The 20,422-nt window shown below is 34.4% G+C and overlaps 1 protein-coding gene across 1 annotated transcript in view; it reads right to left on the bottom strand.

Moving 5' to 3' along the window:
- Window positions 1–17,039, bottom strand: part of LOC124352669 (F-box/LRR-repeat protein 7-like) — a 103,667-nt gene extending 86,628 nt beyond the window's left edge. The window contains exon 1 of the mRNA XM_046802249.1: window positions 16,831–17,039. The gene's annotated coding sequence lies outside the window, so the exon portion shown is untranslated. The remainder of the gene's footprint in view (window positions 1–16,830) is intronic.
- Window positions 17,040–20,422: the final 3,383 nt, after the last annotated feature.

The raw sequence follows: 20,422 nt of genomic DNA, 5'->3' as shown, positions 1-20,422 counted from the left end.
CCTACAATCGATCAGGCGAGTGGTAGTTGGCCACGACATGTCTCTCCGGTCTGAGCTGTTGGACACTCTGTGCGTACGTGTTGTGGAAGCCTGACCATCGTCTGTTATGCACAGTTGCGCCACCATGGCGACTGCCGAGTGCCTACAATCGATCAGGCGAGTGGTAGTTGGCCACGACATGTCTCTCCAGTCCGAGCTGTTGGACACTCTGTGCGTACGTGTTGTGGAAGCCTGACCATCGTCTGTTATGCACAGTTGCGCCACCATGGCGACTGCCGAGTGCCTACAATCGAACAGGCGAGTGGTAGTTGGCCACGACATGTCTCTCCGGTCTGAGCTGTTGGACACTCTGTGCGTACGTGTTGTGGAAGCCTGACAATCGTCTGTTATGCACAGTTGCGCCACCATGGCGACTGCCGAGTGCCTACAATCGAACAGGCGAGTGGTAGTTGGCCAAGACATGTCTCTCCGGTCCGAGCTGTTGGACACTCTGTGCGTACGTGTTGGCCACGGCATGTCTCTCCAGTCCGAGCTGTTGGACACTCTGTGCGTACGTGTTGAACACGACATGTCTCTCCAGTCCGAGCTGTTGGACACTCTGTGCGTACGTGTTGTGGAAGCCTGACCATCGTCTGTTATGCACAGTTGCGCCACCATGGCGACTGCCGAGTGCCTACAATCGATCAGGCGAGTGGTAGTTGGCCAAGACATGTCTCTCCGGTCCGAGCTGTTGGACAATCTGTGCGTACGTGTTGTGGAAGCCTGACCATCGTCTGTTATGCACAGTTGCGCCACCATGGCGACTGCCGAGTGCCTACAATCGATCAGGCGAGTGGTAGTTGGCCAAGACATGTCTCTCCGGTCCGAGCTGTTGGACAATCTGTGCGTACGTGTTGTGGAAGCCTGACCATCGTCTGTTATGCACAGTTTCGCCACCCCTGGCGACTGCCGAGTGCCTACAATCGAACAGGCGAGTGCGAGTGGCGGTTGGCCACGACAGGAATCGATTATCGTAAATCAGTCAACGCTGACAACGGACGGACGGACATGGAGGCGCAATGTGTGCATTGTGTCGTAATCCGCGAGAAACGAGCTTTATGATAGTAAAGTTTGATAGCCCCGCAGTTAAACCCCGTGACTCGCTGGGACCGGGGACATTAATGTCGGATCCTAGGAAATGTTCTGTCAAAACTGAAATTTACTAATACACCTAAGTTAATTTTTCTTTTTATACCGTCACGGATTTGTACAGTTAATTTCTGTTATTGCTTTACAGTTAATTCAAAACTAATTGACACAAGAACTTACATAAACTAATGACTTCTTTCTGAAATCAACTTTCAACAAATGTTAATTATTTTTTAATACTGTATACATATACGCTTTATTCATATATCAAAAATGCTTGCACGTGCTAGGTTTTGGAGTGTAAAATTAAAATTAAATTTAACAATGCGTAAAAAAGTAAAAAGTACTGAAAAAGTTTTTCAGCAAAAAATGGCATAAATGGCGATATGAGTGTACCCATCGGAGAATAGCATGAAACTCAATTTTTATGCGAAATGAAACTAAACACATTTAGTTTGGTTTTTTGTGACAAACAGAAATAAAAATACACGAGAATAACATCGAAAATATGCCAACCACGGTACAAACATTCTATGAATTTCATGTACCAATATTAGACAGTAACTTTGTATTTTATATCAACATTACAGTACTAAACAAACCCTGTATACTTAACATTTGCTAAAACATGTTTTTGAAGTTTAGCACCGTATCACCACAATAAATTAAATGACTAGAATTGATCAAATTGCAGAAGAAAAGTTTAATTTGCGTATGACACTAAAGAACTGAGATAGCAAATCTCAAAACGTGAAGTTTCTGTTGTTGCATACTCGGCAACAAGTGCACTCCTGCTGTCATTACATGGAAACTGTCCTAGGAATGTGCAAAAAAAAAAAAACATAATTTTCCTGCATTTCTTTTATTTTTTTGTTAGCAGACTCTTCTCTAGCAGTTTTATTTTAAGGCTATAAAAATTATACTTCTAAACGAATAACAATCAAATTGTCATGTACTGGTAAATACCGTCCATAAAATAACCAGCAATTATACAATAATTTGAGTTACCAGTATATAAATAAGCTATACAAGTTTGTATTCATCGCCGAAGGTTGGCAATGGAGAGCAAAGGGATTGTAAGTTGGGTTCTTCATTAACAAACTAAAAAAGACCTTTGGGCTCACTGGTTACAAGATTAAGGTAGAATCCCATGTTAGTATTAAAAACTCCAGGCCTTTGAAACTTGCGTATGCTAAACCTCCTGGCTCCTGAAAGTCTGTTGTCTCTAAATGTACTTAACCACTTGAACAGTATATCCTTTAAAAGCTCCCTGGCCTAAATGACCTACTAGCTTCTAGAAAGAAACGAGGGTAATAGTTCCACTAAATGGTTGATTTTTAGGCGCGTACATATATCATCCGGTCACAGGAACCACGAGACGTCTAGGCTATTGGTTTCTGAGGGCTACTAATCTCAAAGCACATTAATTCTGCCAAAATATGGCCTTGAATATACGCATCCGAATTAAGTGAAATGATTGAGCACTGAATTTCTATGAACCTTCAGCCAGGTTCTATGAACCTTACGGGTTCCAGGATTAAGAAAGGTTATAGCCAGAGAAATCTGGACTTCACTGCTCCAGCAGTGAAGTTGTGCGCAATATGTGCCTAAGCCTGAAGCACCAACCCTTGGCACAAGTACAGTCATGTTATAACTGATGCCGATTAAGATTAGTTTATTTGTTTTATTGTTTTGGAAGACAACGCAAAAGGTAAATTAAAACACATGAAAAATATTACATAAGTGGCAGACAGTCTTGGGTTTATAGTTGCAGAAGGAAAACCAAGTAATAATTTGGATTTCGCTAAGTAGTATTGAAAACCTGATGCTCAAACCACAACAGTTCAACAGCTAATAACAAGGGAAACATGGCAACGTGATTTTGTATTGTTGTGCAAATCTACGACGATTAGAGGATGAGGGGAACACACAATTAAAATATACTTTCCAGCACAATCAGAAGAAAGTTATTTCCGTAGACATCTCGGAAGATAATTGAAGATTTATATTATTTTTAGGGATTATTTTGTACTTACAGGTATTATGACAACCATGCTAGTTATCTCATTGATATCACGTAAGGTTTCAAGTTAGGGTTTGTACACAGTTTAGAGAAGTATGAATTAGGGAAATTGTAGATAAACTCGAATTGTTGTACTCGAATTAATTAACCAATATAAACCAATAAATAGTTTAAACATTTGGGCAAAATTTTTATTTCAACTATTACACTACACCAAAAGTGACGTGTTTCAGAAACTTGCGCCAAATTCAAAGAAAATGATGTGCTTACAAATTGTTCGATATTTCTTAACGTTGTAAGATGGAAGGAGGAGGAATTTAAAATATGAAAAAGGAATGGTTAAATCTCAGTTAGCGTACGGTAGTTGCAATGACATATTTCTATAAATGAATTAGTTGAAACAACGCAATCATATCAATTAATACAAAAGTGCCATAACAAATAGCATATAGAATTAGGCTTTACAAAAATTATACATCTCATTGTTTCAATTCGATGGAAACAGTTCAAATTAATTACATGCAAATTAAAAAAAGTTAAAAGTTAATATATCAAGGTGCACTTACAATAAGAGACCATCATTATCATTGGTGACAAACGAACTAAAAAAATTAAAATATAACGTAATTTGATACAGATTTGGCATATTTCAAATAGTAAAAATCAATATTTCAGATTCGCTTGTATTAAAGTATACCTTTCGCCGTGCACTATTCTTCAAACTAGTTTGAGGTGTGAAATTGGCTTGACGTTATGAATAGAACTTGTAGCCTCCCGTTGGTTAGATACAACGTTTTGATTATACTGATGTGGTCCAAGACGAATGGTTGGCACGTCGATATCTTGGTGTCAATGTGTCAGGTAATCTCCGTGTCCGACTCTGACACACTGACCCTTCACTGACCAAGGGTCACCACGCGGTGATGATCCCAGGGTCACTTCAGGTGTACACTTCCATCCCACATCCCATCGTTTCTGTTTGGAAGAGTCTGTTTATGACAATGGCGTTAACCTATAGTAAATATTTAATTTGTTGAAATTGCAGCGATTACAATTTCTAACTGTATATAATTTTATGAACGACAGCTTAAGATTTAGTACGTAAACCATTTCGAGTTAGTTACTGTTTTATAATACTAACTAATTATGTTTTATTTTTTACATTGCACGAGCAAAAAACATGTTACGGTCGTGTTGTATACAATCGGTAATGAGTAATCTCTTTAATGACATCTTTTATTGTTATTTCAATGATTCTACTCCCTCAATTATTGAACTACAGTAAGTGTATTGCATGGCATATCATCAAAACGGCTTGATTTATAAGGACCCAAGGATATTATCCTTAATTAAATTTTCTGCTAAATCTAAGCTACTTTGGACTATTTTCAATAGCTGTTGTAGCTCTGTATCAAATAAGTCTTATACATTTGAATTCATAAAAATCTTACATTTACAAAAGAGATATTCAACAAAATCTTCATTTCACAATCACGAAGAGAAATTGTGTAAAGGTGTTTAACATTATTCTTATAGGGAAAATGTCAAAGTCTTTTCAGTCTCTTAAGGGTTGTTTTTAACTGACAAAATATCTTTTTTCTATAGGATCATCAGTGAAGGTCAAGTAATTCAAATGTAAACGGATTTATTCAATATATACTTAAAATGATTAATTACCCTTCCTTTCAGTTCTAAGGGAAAGTGAATTTCTCATGTTTCTATTAGATTTATTTCAGTGTTATAAACATATTCAGCGTATTTCGAAAGTAATTTTCAATATAATTTGTATTGTTCTCACTTGGGAAAATGACATTTTTAAGTACGTTTCCAAGTGATAAACTTCCAGATGAAAACTTGGAAAATATTCGTTTAAGCCAGTTATGGTGCCTTGGAAGTAATGCTTCTCGGTTTTCAAAAAGCTTATATTCAATGTACTGTATTTCAGCAGTTATCTCACAATTTTCGTATTAATATGGTGTACCTGGATTTGTATGAACTTATGTTTTTGAAACACATGCTACGTTTTCCTACTTAACTACGCTCATACTACCATGTTTAAAATGTTAGGAAACAATATTTTACGGCGAATGTATTATGACTAAGCGACAAGAAAAGTCAGATTTGTTCAAAGTAGGAACGGCGAAGGGGGAGGGGTGAAAGAGAGTGAAATGAATCCACTTGTGAAAGGGGAGACATAAATGCGACATGACAGGTCGTGCACCTCACCAACACGGGAAGCTAGAAACATCCTCCCATATTTGTAATCTGAAAGGCGATACTTGCCGCTAGATGTCGCTTTTACCCTTCCCACCTGCAACACAAGGGGTGATTGTGCTTGTCCAGTTTATATATCAAGTATAACAAGCTGTAACTCGTCATTTATATACTTGTATCAACTCCAAGCAAAACAGATTTTACTTTGTTTATTCAGCAATGTGTTAAATTTAGGGTTTAAGTTGTTAATATTGCTTTGAATTATTTTATTGCACATTATTTTGTAAGACATTCGGACATTTGCCATCTAAACCTTACACATTATCCATAATAAATGATGAGATTTAAATAAATGGTTGTTTTGGTCTTATTTTACATCAAAATATAGTTTTCCTAATGCCACCAAAGCATGAGAAGAAAACAATTAATTAAGTGGAAAGTATAGATAAGGATCAATAACACCGATTTGGCAATTGTAATAACGAAACTGTATGAAAAGCAGACGTTTTAAAGGATAATAACGTAAAATGAAGTATAAAACTCCAGTCATTGGAAGAGTTTTCTTGACTTGAGAGCAATAAATTGTGAACTACTAATAGATTTACTTTGGTGCACGAGATCGTACAGTATAAAACGTTACGTCAATTAGAGTAATGTAGTGAATGTGTTAAATTACTTTTTCCAAGTTCAGAAATACAACAAATTTTGCTGTTTTTACGTTTTAAAGGTTAAGTCAATCAAAAGTGTATGATTTATGGGAATTCCTACTATTTAATTTTGTGTTTTTGTTTTAGTCTTGTAAGCTTTTAAAATCGATAAATATAATAATAAATTATCAAGATTTAATTATCAGACAACTCAATAAATAAATATACAAAATACAAATTCAGATTACTTGCCTTATTACTAGTTACACTGAATTAAAACATCTGACAATAGTTTTAAAATGTGTTGTAAGTACTATTTTTCGCTTACCTTTATTTTAAAATTATTTTGACCGTATAAATGTCAAGTTTCCATGTACTTGCTTTGTACTGTTGAGAATAGTGATGAACATCTTGACACACGTTTGTGGTTCATATTTGAAAGTCCTGACTAGTTGTTTCATATGGAAGATTTATGGCACCGATTATGTAAATAGTAGTAGTGTGTTGTAAGATTATAGGATGATGGACATTTTTCGTCATTTTATTAAAAAAACACATCCAACATCACGAGAACTCTGCATAAAATATAACAAAAGTTAGAAAATAGCTCTGAACACGCAGAGATGTACTAGAACGACGCGGGGCCACACAATATTTGGGTTGTGGTTTTTTTTATATCTGTCATTCATGTTTCAATCATATGTTTTAGGGGTTTTCACAGAAAGAATACAATAGGCTCGTGTATAAATAAGGCATTCTTAAGGTACTATTAGTCATGTCATTTTGTAAATAATCCAGCACTTAAATTTCTATATAATAAACAGAAATTATTCATGACCTATAGAGTCCTACTGTTACAAAATAAAACGATATAAATATTACGAATCTACTTTCTCAACCTAGCATAACAAAGTTATTTAAATATCTCTGTGTAATAACTGTCTACCTATAATCTGTTTAGTTACCAACATAATTAATACAACATGCTAAATTGTGTACAAAGTTCGATTTCTTAAAATTATCATAGCACTATAAATGACTTTAATAAATTTACTTGCTCTGTATATGATATCTTAAATATGGAAAACCAGAAACAGAATAAGTATCAGAAATTTTGCCGCAACATATCGTTGTGTAACTCTAAAATGTCCATATTTGTAATTAGTAAATCATTAAAGGCCTCAACTGTTTGCTCGCTTACTTATCAGACAAGCAGATGGAAGTAAATTTCCAATTAGGATTAAATCTACTCCTCCCTTCTAAAATGAGAGATTTCACCATTACTGAGTACTTAAGCGGAGGTTGTCGTCTATCATTTGTACTCTGTCCGGAGAACCGTGGACCCTGAAGGATTACGTCCAAGCGCGCTCTCACACGCGAACTCACAATCCGGTCCGGTTGCCTGTCAATCATCGACTGTGCTCCTGATGCGCAAGGATCAGTTTTATTAATTCATATTTTCCGGTTCACATCGCGTCGAATCTGGCCATTTAAGATGGCTCTCCGCAGCGGGACCGAAAATTTCAAGATCGCAGTCTATTCATTGTGTTAACGTTTTAACGTGGAATCGGAAATTTTAAATGATAATCGTTATTACGCAATTCGCCACAACTGGAATCGGAACGATGTTGAATGCACTTTTGAATAATTGTGTTTGCTCTCAGATAGATAATTGAAATATTTATAATTTCGTTTTATTTCTTTTTTTAATTTAAACTGTTGTAAAAAAACTATCAATTACATTGTACGTTAGAAATTTATACCTGTATTCACTTCCGACTCAAATAAGCTTTTTTATGAAAAGAAAAGAAAAAAAACGTGTAATATTATACACAGAAACAACATTATTTACAACATTACCTAATTAATTACTTCCCGCCATTGCCTGTAAAATGAGCCAGTAAAGCAGGTGAGTATGTAATGGCCGCTCACAACTGTATATTACAGGTGACGGATGAAAATACCTGTAAGTTAGCCGCCTGGGATTTGTCGCTTGGACAATTAATATGTCAAGCCGCCAGAGTCACCTTAATCGCATAAAGTTTCGTAATTTACAGCATTGTAAATCCAACCAACTATTAGTTTCCGCTTACTATCAAGGTGGGCATCCCGAGGTTCGGACGCGAGGTAAGCACTTAGTTTGCGGTTTTAAAAAAAAGTGCCGAGTTGGACGACGGTATGACAACGAAACACGATAGAAAAATCTAATTCGTTGCAGTAGGTTCTCCTTAACTTTTGATTTGGGAAATCTAGCGTTTAGCTAAAAACGGTATCAAGCTAACGCCGCTTGTGTTTTACCGCTGGCTCTTAGGTGCACATTTAAAGAAAGCTTTTCAAAATCACAAACTTAAGCATTTTCTTCTGCGAGGCATAAAAAAGTCACTATTATAACATAAATGGCCAGCTAGAACGACGATATTACACATTTAAACAATTCAAATGTATCGAGTTGAGGCTTTTAAAAATTGTACTAAATTGTTCATTGGTTTTTTTGAATACTATATATTGATTTTCCCATAAAAATATGCATTTCACAGACACAGTAAACTCCAGCTAAATCCGTTGATTTTTTTACATATCACATATCATTTGGCTGAGCGTTAGCGAACCATTTCAACCCCTCACGATTTCGAGAACGGATACAGCTGTGAACATGTATACACGGGCAGCCCCTACTATAGTCCGTGTTACGTGTTTTACCCGTCTTCTACATTTAATATAGATATCCGTGAAAACATTGAATATTGACATATCTCCCTACTCAGTAAGCACGTTTCTTGGGTGAACCGTCAAACGAATACAGCAACATCTTCTACAGCTTCAAGAGTTTTAAATATGTAACATACATTTAAATATTATATGACACATAAATCTGAAACGTAATTTGATTTAATAACCTGTTTAATAATACATTATACTGTATAATTGCATTACACAGTAATAATACATTACTGTACAATACGGTACTTTCTTCTAAGCATCTTTTAACTATAGCTTGAAACATATGAAAATAAGAAACCTGAAATTTAGTGTACTTTAACCTTAGTTGGGACGATGTAATGATATGAAAATGAGTGATTTAAAAATGTAAAAAAACAAACAATCTAATAAATAAACATTATCAAACCCGCCACAATACATAGTAGTAAAACAATATAAAATGGAGAGAGGAAATTAAAAACCGTACAAACAAATTTTTAACTTTTTTTATAGTGAGAAGTTAAAAACTAAACTTGTGATTAAATTGAACTAAAACATTACGGTACCTTAAAAATAGCCCAGGTTTATGATTTAACTAAATTATCATGTATGTTTTTTCTTACTGGTAAATATATGAAACTCTCATAATTTCTTAAAACCACGCGGATTATATAATGTTTTGCCAACGACAATTATTGGCGTACCGGATTTCAGGGTTTCTTTGAACATCGTTCATGTCCGTACGTCAACAAGATCAACAAATCTTACGAACAATATGCGAAACCGTCCCCAATCAGAATTACGTGTTTATATTTCCAATTTGTTTTATCTTGAAAGATACTCAAAAATGAATTTGTATTTTTACATAGACTTAATACGAGTATAAATATGCCGATTTTAATCACCCTCATGAAAGAATTTCAGGCATATTTTTGCACACTTTCTATTGAATACTTAGGAATGTTAAAAGACTTCTTCAATATGACGAGTTAAAAAAAAATTAAAAATCGATCAACCAATCCAGTAAAATAAGATTTATAATACAAAAGGTTTCGTATGAAATGTGCTCTAACCGAGCCGCAACGAGAATTTATACAAAAATAAATCCAAAATTTTAAAACTACGTTTTTCGTCGGAAGCGACAGTGACAAATCATTAAACATAAGAATCAATATAAATAAAAGGAGCTCACGTGGAGAATTTCATTTTGGTCGTTATTAAATAAAAAAATAAAAGGAACTGTAAGGCTAGTCGGATATATAACCCACGCGTTATATATTAGTTTTATAAACCTTGAGGCATTTTTTATTAAATTGGACTTGCATTCATAATATGAAATTTCAAAATTATTCATATGATTAAAGTGTAGGTTTCCGTAAGATCTACCTTTTCTATATCTGGTATTGTAAACAAAGTACGTATTGAAATATAATTTGCTTTAGACGTATCTTTGGGAATAATAATACTTAAAAATTAGAACTGCCTCATTACAAATAAATTAAGATTCTTTATTTCGTTCTCTTCTCTTAATTTCTTGTTTGAATTTCATAAATAATATTTGACTATGATAGGTGATACTTAGTTATATAATATTTGTAGTTTTGAATGTTCTTTAATGCGAAAGGCTTCACAAATATAATAAAAATAAACATTTAATACGTAGGATTAAAAACATTTTTTATTACTGGGAATAAATTATCAATATTTATAAATTATACATGCATATATTTGATCAAAGATCATAACTTACTTGCGTTTGGCGATGGATAAAACGTGTGTGTGTTTTAGCTGGTAATTGTTTTAATAGAAATTTAATAGACGTTCAGAGCTGCTATTAACTTTTTAAAATCCTTTCATATATTTTATTTAAAAATTACAAAAAGGACTAGTAAATTTTTAAAAAATATGAAATTATGATCATGGTTCCTAAGTATTTAGTAACTGTATTTGAGATAAAAATAGATCATTAAATTTGGGTGAATAGGCATATGTTGAGTTTTAAAAAAATAAGAAACTATTACACACAACGGCAAGACTTCACAGCGGATGCATCTGTATAGAAATAGTATAACAATACCTACTTGCAGATTGTCGATCCGGAGTTGCTTTGAGAAGCAGGTGACGGGCAGCTGGGGCTGCGTGCACCAATTACTAAAATTACTCGTACTTTGCCATTTAGAACAGAAGGAGAAGAGAATTGCTGTCTGCGTTGTTTGCATGTTACTTATCATTATTTGTCTACAGCGAGCGAGCACTCCGCAGTTCTTTCCCAAGGTAAAAGAAAAGTATTTGGAAACACCAATATTTAGAAAAAATAAAATATTTTTGGCTGTGCTGTAGCTAGACTGAAAACCGCAGATCAATCGGGAACGACGGTATCTGTTTGTATACATGTGTCCCCGCGTTTATCCTGTAATGACAACGTATTTAGCAATTGCTTGGAATTCGGCGTCATCACACAAAGGTAATATTAATCGAATTTGGTTACATTGGTGATAATGCACGTTTTATGTCGAAAATTGTCACTTCAAAAGTAAAGTAGTACTTATGATTTAAAGATTTAAAACATTTTTTTTTTGCCATTTACATGTAACTAACCCAACACATACATTACATTATAACTTGATATGTTGACTTTGATTATTTAAAAACTGCTATAAACATCTACTTAACAAATAGAACTGTATCATGTGGCAATATATCTCGAGAAAGAATCCATGTCATTATTTCTGTGTGATTAGCCTGTCTGTCTGTACGCAGAACATATGAAACATGAAATGTGCTATATGCTTGCAATATTGCATGCAACTTCAGCGAAGCCTGTTACGCGACATTTTGTGTGCCGTACCTTTTAATATATAAGCAAACAAGTTAACATTAAGTAAAATTTACATAATATCCGGTTATATACAGTATATATTGTGAATCGAATTTTGCATATAAGAAACTATAGACGTAACATTTATCGAACACGAAAGATGTAAGGATAAGTAAAGCTGTAATGTATAGACCCTAATCTATCTGTGTTCAATGAAATGTACCTGTGTAAGTGGAACACAATTAAGTAAAGTGCACGAAACTAGCCGTCACTGTATATGTTGCTCATTTAAGAACCGATGTTGATTCATTAAAAATTCAGTTTTTACAAGTATTCCTCAAAATTTTAATCAGAATACCATAACTAGCATTAGGGGTGTATTAACATTGCCTACTTGTATTTAAATTTATTTCTTATTTAGTCATCAATTCCTCATTGCCGAGTACGTTTATTTCATTCAGGGTCTATGAAATATAATACAATTTAGCGCTTCTTTCAATCCATACGTTGAAGTCTCCAATCCGCTTATTATATATCAAGCACTAAATATTGATTTTACAGTTAAACATCACATACAAAAGTATACAATTTACAACTTAAAAGTGGACTGATATGAAAGAATATTTCTACTAAATAATTGCAGGCAACTTACCTATAGAAGTTTACAGTATGAAAAAGAACACAGTGAAATAAAATACAACTTGATAAAAGTACAAGGAATTAAATATTCATATAACATGAAAACAATGTAAAAATCTAAATAAAAGTAAGATTTTTGATATATTATTTTAAAGCAGCTTCAAGGAAATATAATTAACTACGCGTATTGATTAAAAGGATTCAAATGTGTTCCAGAATATCGAAAAGGTAAAGAAATACGTGTATTTTATTTCATCAAAAATTATTATGTAACTAGCATACAACTACATGAACACATAAATACCACAGCGCACACAAGACGTAAAATGTCCGTGACTACAACATTCATTTGTTAATGGTCTACACAATCTGAATCTCTTATTTAGTCTTAGTAGTAGTGTCCAATGCACGAATTAATGGTATTTTAATTAACCCGTAGATTTATAGATAGTTTGTTTAAGACGACCACGCCCGAGTCCGAGGTATTAGGTTGATCCTGAGGATCGCTCCTGTAGGATCCTAAGGACACGACTCGGAACTGCGGGAGATAAGCGGGAGCGCCTGTAGGATTACCACGGGCAGGTCCGCCAGAGACAGCAGATGACTAACGATCACCTAGACCCTTGACATTTCTAACATAATGTCACACGGGCTCTTCTGTATTTTACATTTTTAATATATTGCTCCCCGGGCCAGAGCTTATCGCGGGACGAAATCTTGTCGACTAAAGCCACTCGGTGGTCTCTCCTCTGTGTTGGGAGACCTGGTCCGTCGCGTCGGGTTTTATTGGCCCACCTGATCACGCGTTTCATCCTTCTCTGTACTGGAAGACCTAGACCATCGCGTCGGATTTTATTGGCCCACCTCATCACGCGTTTCATCCTTCTCTTCTCTGTACTGGAAGACCTAGACCATCACGTCGGATTTTATTGGCTCACCTCATCACGCGTTTCATCCTTTTCTTCTCTGTACTGGAACACCTAGACCATCACGTCGGATTTTATTGGCTCACCGATCACGAGTTTCATCCTTCTCTTCTCTGTATTGAGCCGTCCTAGGGCATCGCGCTAAAATATTGACTAATAAGGCATTTCTAAGAAACAATGAAACGTAAATCATCCTCATACTCCTTTACTGTTCATCTGATGTAATGCCCAAGGATTTAACGTCAACAAAGTCGAATCAAATACATTTTGTAGTAATTCTTGACCAGTCTGTTACCCATTTAATAGTAGGCTTCCTAATTCCAAATGATTTAAAACTTTCTCTTATGCTCTCGGCTATTAATCATTGAAAGTTTCAAAGAATTGCAGCTACATAGTACAAAAACTCGTATTAGTATTTTCCATTGCAGTTCTAAAAGCCAAAACTAACTCATGGAAATGCAGCATGCAAATTAAGGAATTTAGGCAACATTCAGTTTTGCTGTAGTGAAATACATGGACTACGTAATACGTATGCCCACATAAAAGTAAGAAAGTTATTTATAGTAACATATTTCTATCTCCACGTTTCGAAGCGATGCCGATACCCAGCGACGCAAAAGATCTACTGGAAAGTTCTAACAGATTAACGTTGACCTGCGCTGAAACCGTTGCATGAATGTTTGAAACGCCAAAGTGTCTCTCACGTGAAAGAACGCCTTTAATTATTTGAATATTCTTGTGCAAGAAAGGCACCATGAAGATTGTTACCTGAAATACTGCCTTAAATTATGATAGAGTGCAAATCTCCATAATTCTATATTCCTGCACTTTATGAAGAGATAACTGAACCTAATATGCCATCTGCTCTTAGAACTTTCAAAGGAACATTCCTTCTATTGAATTTATATAATAATTAATATAGTTTTTCACTTTCAAAGGGGAATTCGCCTAAAATATTGGTGTAACTCAATGAAATAACACTTAGGATTGATAACGTCTCATTAACTTTAACCTAATTTCATTTCCACTGTTCTTCAATGTTTACAATTAAAAGATGTAAAGAACTGGTCAGGATCAGTAATTTGAAATAATACGTTAAAGGAATTCTTCTCAGTCGCGTGTTAATTTTAGTTATTAAAATATTTTTGATCTGAAAGGAATAGTAGATTGAATGATAAGATATGGAATTGTGGTGACGTATTCCAAAATAAATTACAGTTTTTAAACTCTTGCTTATATCTCTGCATTATTACTGATATTTTCGAAGTTTCGAGTGCTTCGCTCACAGGTTAATTGAAATTTGTCTTTGCTTTAGTGGGAAAATTTATTGAGCCAAGATCAATCTAATCTTAAATAATACAGAAAAAGCAATTACATCTTAAGCTTATCATCATTATCACCTTCTTATGGGAGACGGATGTGTTTAAAATGCCACAGCAGTATCTCAACTAATAAAAAACAATTTCCTATTTTTTTAGAAACAAAAATTAAGGCCTTTTGCAAATGCGAATTAATAGATTATCCAACAGGCCCACCTTTCCCCATATATTTTGTTAATTTATGGTTTGCACAAGTTCAGTTTCCTTTTTGGATACAAATTAATTGGGCTATAAACTTTAACTCGTCCAGTCAGTTTTTTATTCGTTGTAACCACAATAAAGAACATAAGTATATATATATTGAAAAATTTCCTTTAATTTATAGGTGTAGTAGCTAATGTGTAAACGTTTGAATCTTATACAAAAGGTTTTAATATAAATGAGTTTGATTTTCTTTCTTCAAAATAAAGTTAACCCTTTATGGTTTCAATTAAAACAAACTGTTATTATTCGCTTATTTTATTTATTTTTTAGTTTCTTATTGCTAATGGACTCATTGATCAATTTTGTGACATAGAAAATTCCAGTAAAAAAAAAAATAATATTCATAGGATTTTCCATTTGTTATTTGGTAGATTTAACACAATAATTTGGTAATGGCCTCAACTCACATTTTTGGCAAACTGAATTTCAGAGAATAGGCCTTTATTTATTTATGCTATTGAATCTATATCAACTCAGACATAGTTTAAAGTGTAAAACATAATACAAAATGCTGTGGTGAGGTTTATATTTTCTCTCAGTACCGAATGCAAATTTAGTTTTGCATTTAGTTGCGGTAAAAACTGAGAGTGTCTTATGTAATGTATTTTTATAATAACTTATCTGATATTACAGACAACTTTTATATTTTTTGCCCAAGGAAAAGAAGCAATAAAAAATAATAATAGGATCATCTGTAATTGGCCATTTAATAAATATTTATGATTCCTCTTTTGATCCATGATGTACCATGACACATAAAATATTTATAGTAGTATAATAAAATTCCAACTTATACAGCCTCAAAAACTATAAAATCGGCAATAAATTTGGCGATCACAGGTCAGGTTTTATATTTACTGCCTAGATTTCTGACCTGTACATGTTTGAGATAACATCAAATCTTATCAAAACCTTGAAAGACCTGTGTGGTTTTATCTATTTGATAGAAATTGACGATTGGTTTTATTTAACACTAAACAAGTGATTTGCCACTTATATCAAGTTCAAAATCAGGCACCGAAGTCATAGTCAATTAATACAATAGTGAATTTATTAATGCTTTAGTGACCACTTTTGACTTTTAACTTTTACAGTATTGAATGATGAAATACAAGTTGTTCTACAGAAACACATACCAACCAGTTAAATTTGAAAACTTGTTTAATAACCTATAAAATTGTTTCTATGTTTGATGAATTTATGCTTATCCAAATGGTTGTATAATAGTGTTATTAATTTGAAATCGTTTGGGTTGCACATTAATAAAAGAACCACTTGTTACTGATTTGTTACATATAACCTAAAACAATTATTTAGGTTTATTTCGTAAACAAATAATACAAACCTTTCTGAAGTATCTACATAAAATAATATGACTGATCTCGTAAAATTTATATTAGGAGCAAAATAATATAAATAGTAATATTATATTAGTTTGGATATAAATCAAAACAGTTAATTATGTAAAAAAAAATATAATTTGCACAGGTATGTTAATAGGACATTTGTAAGTCACGAGATTTGAGAATCTACACCCTTTCAGTTTCCAATCAACCTTGCATTAAAGTCTCCGAATTTCGAGTAATAGGAGAAACGAAATGTTACCTGTAGAATTTTCAAGAGTTTGATTTAGTTTTAACAAATTGATAGTGCTCTCTTTCCCCATACTGAAGCTTTGCAAATGGCAAGTGCAACTGTGACTTTGTTTTCAACAAAGGATGTATTTGTAAACAAAATTCATTACATTTGTATTAAACGTCCACGGTGGCAAAATAGTGAGATGACAAATTTAGGTGTTTAACAAAATATTTGGTTATGAAGCTGTATGCGGTTGATTAACACGGCGCAGGTGTCTACGGTGTCAACTATACAAAGAACACCTGGTAACAGATCGCGAGGCTACAGAGCAATTGGAAACTGCAGAGGTAACCTTTAGTAAGCGACCTAACCTTTGTTCCGTAGTTCTGGACACACTACCGCCACCATCTTGGTCTCTTACTGGGAAACCACAAAAGGCAGGCACCGGCGAGCAGAAATATGCCAGATATTTGTCATTTTAATCAGGCGTTCACCTTGGAAACTGGTACCGACCGAGGCTAGCTGCCGTGTCGCCATAGCGACGGTGATTGACAGGCTACTGTAGTGTACTTACAGGCCGAGGCGCCATAGTGTTCATCTCATGGTGGTGTTATCCTGGACGGTGGAGCAGGAACAGGAGCACAGAGAACACACACAACACCTGACAGCAGCGGGCACGGCAGCGGTTCAGTCACCTCTGCTGGCCGCTCCGCTTACATTCCACCAGATCTACACTCGCACTGACTAGCTGTTGCCTGTTGCCTGTAGGCCAGTCGACTTCACCTTCACAACAGCTTTCTCCCCCTCCTCTCCCCCCACCACGCCCGGTACACTCCGACCCAGAACCGGCCCTCGTCAATGCGAACCCATCATCAACTCTGTGTTCTCTAATTTAAAACAGTTAATCCGAATCTGATTCTCAGTGCATGATTGTAAGAAAATAATGAATCGCTAAAGCTCGCCCTTCTCTCCCGAGAGGGATTAACCTTGCAACTGTCAGATATAGAAGTTAAAAATCAGTTAATAACGTAGTTTCAAGCATTGTAAGGTATATAGAGTTGTAACAAACATAATATTATAGGCTTTCAGCACGTTGCATATAATTTTAAATAGCTACGTGTCTTCAAAATTAACATTAACAGCGAATTGGTTCTATTGTTAAGTAATTTTATAAACATCTTATAATTTCATAAACATACTCCAAAGAATGTACACTAGAGTTATAATGACCGACCGATCGCACACTATTTGTTAGCGGTTGACCTGACGCGGCGTCATCGTTGTGACGATGCCCTAAACAGATAGATAGCGGAACAAATCTGCAATCTGCTGGTCTGCCACCCGCCAGCGCTGCCTATCCGCGATCGTGACAAAGCCCAGACCCGCTAATGAGCGGCGTGTGCCGTAACTAATGGAAACGAAAAAATTGATCGATAATTGCTCGGAACAGAGTTTATTCGAACGTTCCGCTCTTAAAGATTTGGAAAATATGAACGGTCGTGGGGGAAACATTTAACAGATATTGCAGTCACCAGCACGACCGATGGTCGCCGGTCGCGCGGCCACTCCGCGTCCCGGTCGCGATTCTCAGAACTTGTTACAATCGATTTGACCTCCACTGGTCGGTCATGTGATTTACTGGAAACCGAGCGTCCGATCAGCTCATCCCACCTGTACTCTGTACCGCGCTGACCATGACTGTATCTAGCGATTAGGTGCCACCGGGCAGTTTCGTAGTTTGTCCCTCCCCATCCCCTGAACGTATAAATCCAAAACACCCCTCAATCTATTCCAAGGGAACTTACGACACTGGAGTTGACTGTTCCCTTCATCATTATAATTTAAAACAATATAAATCCACAGTATGGTTTGATTATGTGAAGAATTTGGATTAAACAAGATACAAACTATGAAATGTATGCCACTTAATAATAAATCAAAATATTTTATATAGTCTTTCATCATTAAGACAAACCGTAGTAAGTAATGTTTTGTTAATTGTTGTTTGTAAATAATAAGTCAAATTTATCTCAACCACACCCACGATTCATGGCCTCCAGAAAGTCTGATAGGCAAATATTGGCACTAAGCATCACTGATAAGATTGTACTGTATAACGAATTTGAAAGAAATAATGAGTACCAATATTCTTTACGGTTCAAGTTATAAGGCAAGATTCTTCTAAAATCAATGCTTTGAAACTTGTTTCTAGATAATAAAACCCATATAGTTCTCAATATTTTCAATATAAGTTTTTAGTATTGATCAAATCATTCAGAAGAAATCTTTCAATAAAGAGTAGATCTTGAGACAAATCTTTCCTTGATATAAATATATGTATAAGATTTAAGAAGACCAAACTATTTTCAAAAATGTGTCTTTGCATTACTTTATATTCTCGTAATTTAGGTCACAAACCCGCTCATATTATTATCTTCAAACCGCATGTGTATAAAATCTATCATATGTGGTAATTTTCAAAACGGTGTACGCAGTTAATAGATGCTAGTAGGATTCTATCAGTCCCAATTTTTACTCAAATGAGCATTAGAATTTATGTTCTAAAGTCTAATTTTCTTCTTACGTTCTTTCAATTTGATACTTTTGATCTCTAAATACACCTCTTACACCGAGCATTGAGTTTTTTAAAAGTGCTATGTTTTTTCTTTATTTCAGTAGTCTTTTTTTTTACTAAAATCGTAACCACTAAACTCTTAATAACACTGCCTCAGTTACACAAGTTCAACATTCTGGGAAACCTTTGAATCGTTTTTTTTAAATATTTTTTCATACTTTATACTTTACAAATATATTTTAAAATAATATATAAGATGTTACTTTGATGTAGATTGTTTATAGGTATTCATTTCAATATACACTTCTACAATTTTATAAGTTCCGGATTTCGAAAAAAAAAACACAAAGAAACTAATGCTGAATAAAATAGACGTTTTGGATTTTAATGCCAGGGAAGTTTTTGGGTCATGGAAGAATCTGATGAAGTCCTTCGGATTTGATCGTGGATCCTTCTACGATGTCTGTCTCTAGATGGACACTCTCTTGTAGATTAAACGAAATGTATTGTTAAAGTTTCACTCCGAATCGTAGCCTTCTTTCAAATCCGCCGCATAAATGTCCCTAAATCATAATTTTTTATGAATAATGTTCCTGTTCTTGGATTAGAATTAATGAATTAAAATTGTCAAGTTGATTTTATTCTTTATCACTCTTGTAGTTTATTATTGTTAAACCTTGGTCTTCCAAAACAGGTCAGGAGAATAATAAAATGAAAAATTATTTTTGATCAGTTGTGTTAGGTACCTTTATGAATCATCTTATGTTTATTAGAAGTATTCTAGGGAATATAGTTTGAAATTTATAAATAATTACGTGAAATGTGTATTAATATTACAGTATCATAATCAGATGATATTTTGTTTGAATGTCTAATTTGTGAAGCGTCAAATGTATTTAATACCACTAGTGAATTACAAAATCATTTTCCAATATCAATTTAAAATTTGTATTCACTAGTATTACATGAAAATATTTCAAATGCTCTAGGAACCTTCATGTCCGATATATGTTTGTTTTCTATACGTGTAAACAAATAGTAATTATTTAATGGTAAAAGACAATGTATGAATGTTGTTTATGTATATTTATCAATTAATAATTTTAAATAATTTCAAAATCAACAAGTACAGTAAATAATTAATTACTCTTTTGTAATCCTTTGGCTAAAAAAATAAATACCAACACTGGATGTTCCAATCGAATTGTAACAACCTCAAGCATGGTTTTGTAATATTTTTGTATTGCCATATGAATAATGTTCTATACTTATCCATCTAAAACTTTTTGTATTAATTGTATAAAGCCAATTTTCAAGATGAATAATTAACTATTTTAATCCGACCTCGGAAATGTGCCATCGTTGAATGTTACTGACATTTAACACTACGTTTCGATAACTAGTATCATCCATCTTTTTGAGGTATCAAAACCTAGACATTGCCAAGGAACAAAAATGGCTATGAACTCGCCAGTCATTATATTCAACAGAAGTTATCCAACCAACAATCAAACTAGTACGTACCTAAACCGTAGCTCTAGCCACGAGAGGTAGACACAAGAACGTTATGTGCTGCAACAGTGTGCTTGTG

This window comes from Homalodisca vitripennis, chromosome 1 (genome assembly GCF_021130785.1).
Source record: "Homalodisca vitripennis isolate AUS2020 chromosome 1, UT_GWSS_2.1, whole genome shotgun sequence".
NCBI classification, from domain to species: Eukaryota; Metazoa; Arthropoda; class Insecta; order Hemiptera; family Cicadellidae; genus Homalodisca; species Homalodisca vitripennis.
This window is presented reverse-complemented; position numbering and strand designations above follow the sequence as displayed.